General features: G+C 38.7%; 1 protein-coding gene and 1 long non-coding RNA gene across 3 annotated transcripts in view; one reads left to right on the top strand and one right to left on the bottom strand.

Annotated features, from left to right (window-relative positions):
* The window catches only part of LOC106878116 (UPF0415 protein C7orf25 homolog), a 256,888-nt gene that overhangs the window by 175,263 nt on the left and 77,514 nt on the right, over window positions 1-4,111 (top strand). The window lies entirely within an intron of this gene.
* The window catches only part of LOC106878202 (uncharacterized), a 126,992-nt gene that overhangs the window by 122,193 nt on the left and 688 nt on the right, over window positions 1-4,111 (bottom strand). The window lies entirely within an intron of this gene.

The following is a 4,111-nucleotide window of genomic DNA, read 5'->3' as shown; positions in this document are numbered from 1 at the left end:
ATATATATATATATATATATATATATATATATATATATATATATATATATATATACCATAAAAAGTCTCGTCATGTCGGAACATTGAACTCTGCGCATTTTTTTCTCTCTCTATTTCTTTTCATTCTCTTTTGGGTTTTTTTTTTTCCTCTTAATCCTTTCTGTCGTAGAGAGTAGGCTCGAAGCGTAAAAGACTTTCTTCCGTTCTTCCCAAGCATTAAGCTAATACACCTGCTTCTTGTTCCTATATCTGTCTTTGTCTTTTGTTTGCTGTAAATTTGAACTATCAAATGGCTGATGCTGATGTCTGTAAAAATCACCTTTCGAATGTTTGGCCTCACGGAGGCAATGACATATGACCGAGGCCTTTCATAATATGCCATGCTTGAGAAGAAGACCCATCAAGTCTAGTGGAATTGTAGTCGTGGCAGATATTGGTGTCATGCGACTGGCACCCATGCTGGTGGCACGTAAATGCACCCATTACACTCTCGGAGTGGTTGGTGTTAGGAAGGGCATCCAGATGTAGAAAACCATGCCAAATCAGACTGGGGTCTAGTGCAGCCCCTCAGCTTACTTGTCCTGATCAAACAGTCCAACCCATGCCAGCTTGGCCAACGGACATTAAATGACGATGTTGATGATATATATATATTCATATATATATATATATACATATATATATATATGTGTGTGTCAACCTAAAACACGTCTCTTATAACCCTGCATGCACACACAGTACATGCAGGTATTTTACAAAACTAGTGCATGTTAAACACATCACACAGCACACGCTACACATAAACACATAGAAACATGTCTTGTCTACATGCATACATTTACTACACAGGCCCATGTACATGTGGCATGTGTGTCTCTATGTCAGTCTGCTATGTATATGTTTAATGACTCACACAAACAACAGCTTACCTGACCTCACATTTCATATGTATATGCGACTCTCAGATTTAGCTGCTATGTACATGTGTGTGTGTGTGTTGATAGACAGATACTCTTTCACTTGTTTCAGTCATTTGACTGCGGCAATGCTGGAGCACCGAACAAATTGACCCTAAGACTTATTCTTTGTAAGTCTAGTACTTAAAAAAAAAAAATCACGAGTTTTGGGGGGTTTTTTGTTATTGTTTTTTCCCCCTGGTAATGCAAATAGAGAGACATAAGCATGAAAAAAAAAACTCATATTTCGCTTCGATTCCTAACAATTCTGAGTTCGATTCTTAGCGGGGTTTACTTTTGGCTTTCATCTTTTCATGATCGATAAAAAAGTATCTCGTATATTACTGGTGTTGATCTCGTTAATGTTTATCGATCTAAAACAAAACAAAGTTTCGGGTTTACTGTCAACACACACACACACACACACACGAGCAGTCTCATTGCACACTTCGCAAAAGGAAAGATAAACATTCTCTATCCTCGCTCACATATATCTGGCTTCTTGTCAAAGCACGTTTACAAGTAGATGCACGCGCGCGTACGTGTGTACAGCAGTAAGCACAATAAAAGAGACCCTGATAAAGGAGATCCGAGTTCGATTCCACCGCGTGGAAGTCGACCGCTACTTTGCGACTGAAATTGTAGATGAGTGGTTCTCAATAGGGGTCGATATGATCGTTGGGATACACAAAATTTCGTTGTTAAAATGTATGTGCTTCTGCCAGACACGAAATATTTTAACAATTTGTTTTAATACAATTCCTAAGCATATTAAATTGCAAAGATATTAAATTGTAAAGATACCCTAAGATCCAATGGTCCAACCGAGCAAAATAGGGATTAAAACGGGTCTAAAGCTTTAAAATGGTCGAGACCCCGTTGTTATAAACGAAAACTGTACAGAAATCCATCGGATTGATTGTACCCGTAACACAAAAACCCCAGACTTGTAACACTATCACGCTGGTTCCGCCTCAGAATTACGATTAGAGTATGTATGTATGCAATAAGGGTCTCTGATATACTCGGCCACTTACACGGCAATTCAATTAGCTTGGTAGTTCGATTGATCGAACAACTGAAAACTCGGTGTCTGAAATTCTAACCCAGATCTATTATTTTATATGTAGAATATAGATAGCGAAAATTGATATAAAACAGATATATGAGCATTGGTTTGTAAAAAAAAAAAAAACATACGCGTGTGTGTAAGGAGTATGTGGAGACAAAGTGTGACAATAACGGCTTGTAAATTGCGTGTACATGTGGTATATGAATATTATGTTTATATGTGAACTGTGTGTGTCTGTGTATATTTGCTTGCACCCTTTTATCTTACACACCAGGCCCTGAAACACCGAGGTATGCATAAACACAGCATGTAGAAACTGTGGCATTCGACGCACATTTATTACCTGCAATCACAAAAACGCGCACTGTGTTCTTATGTATACATGTGCGTGCGTGTCACTATCTATCTATCTATCTATCTATCTGTCTCTGTCTCTATTTATCTATCTATCTATATATCTATATATCTATTTATCTATCTATCTATACACATACACACTTCTGAGAAATGGAGGGCATGTATGTGTCTATGTATGTATGTGTGTGCATGCAAGTGTTTACGTGTCTCTATCTATCTATCTGTCTATCTATCTACCTCATCTATCTAACCACCCATCCAAATATTCATCCATCTACCTAATCTATTTATCCACCCACCCATCCATCTATCTACCCATCTATCTACCCATCTATCTATCTATCTATCTATCTATAATCTAGCTTTCTGTCTTTTATCTCTATCTACCAATATAACGATTTAGGTATTTATCGATTTATCTATCTACATCACACAAACACACACACATATCCGTCCATAAACACACATACACATATATATATCCATCCATAAACAAACACACACACACACTCCCGAGAGATGAGGGTTAGGGTTGAAACAATCCCTAGTAGCACTTCAGCACCATTATTTCTAGACGAAGCAGCTATCATTCTCTCTACGACACGACCATCAACATAGAAGGCGATGGATTTAGCAGCATCGTTAAAGCGTCGTCGCCAAAGGCCTTACGGTAGCATTTCGCTACGACATTTTATGCTCCGAGTTCAAATCCCGCTGAGACTAACCCTGCCTTTCATCTCTTTGGGATCGATAAATTAAAGTAGCAATCATGTAGTTGGTCAATTTAATATACCTGTGAGGCATCCAACATGTGAATGGAAGAACGACAGAAGACTAGAAACAAAGCTAACATCACGACTAATGCTAACTAGAGACGTGGTCCCGCAAAATGCTAGAAATAACGGCCAAATTTCATTCAAATCACACTTTCGTTCTTCAAAAATTGTAGGGCACATTGGATAATGTCGTCTTTGGGTATATCGAATAAAAGAGATGGCATGGTTGGAACGTCTTGGTTATAGGTCTACTCGATCATCACCAACTTGGGGGTAAATAACCAGAATTGTTGATAACGGCTTTTTGAGGGTGCCTCTGCGTAGCCGCCCGACCTGCTAGAACTAGCAGCTAAATCTCCCTTATATTACACCTTACTGTCTTGAAAAGTAGGCGGGAGGACACATTAGATAACGTACTCCTAGATACCCCTAGGTCGTGGTGCTCAGGGCTGACATGGGTCTTGAAAACAGTATCCCCACTGCCAACAGCATTAGCTGCACAAACCCAGAAAAAGTCTCTGCGTGGTCATTCCACGTGCTAGAAGTAGCAGTCAAAATCACCCTTAAATTCTTCTTCGAGCATTGCAGTGTTAAAAATAGAAAGAACACGTTGGAAAATGTGGTTTTAGGCTTCTTGTGTTTACAGTAATACGGGATGGTCTCTATCGACATAGATGTGCTTGGGGACTCGAACAGATTCACTCTGCGCGATCGCTTTCACCTTCTAGAAATGTGTTGCAATCGTATTTCCTTTCAGATCATGCATATTCTACCTGCCGTCTTTAAAATTATATCTAAGGCTACTCTGGATAAATGTAATTACACTCAAGATACCTGGGGAAAATAGATGAAAGAAAATAAATAAAAATTGAAAGGTCCTTGCTAGAATGCTTTTGATCACAACAGGGCCGACACACCTGGGTTACAAAAAATTTTTTTTTTTTTTTTTT

This window comes from Octopus bimaculoides, chromosome 9 (genome assembly GCF_001194135.2).
Source record: "Octopus bimaculoides isolate UCB-OBI-ISO-001 chromosome 9, ASM119413v2, whole genome shotgun sequence".
NCBI classification, from domain to species: Eukaryota; Metazoa; Mollusca; class Cephalopoda; order Octopoda; family Octopodidae; genus Octopus; species Octopus bimaculoides.
This window is presented reverse-complemented; position numbering and strand designations above follow the sequence as displayed.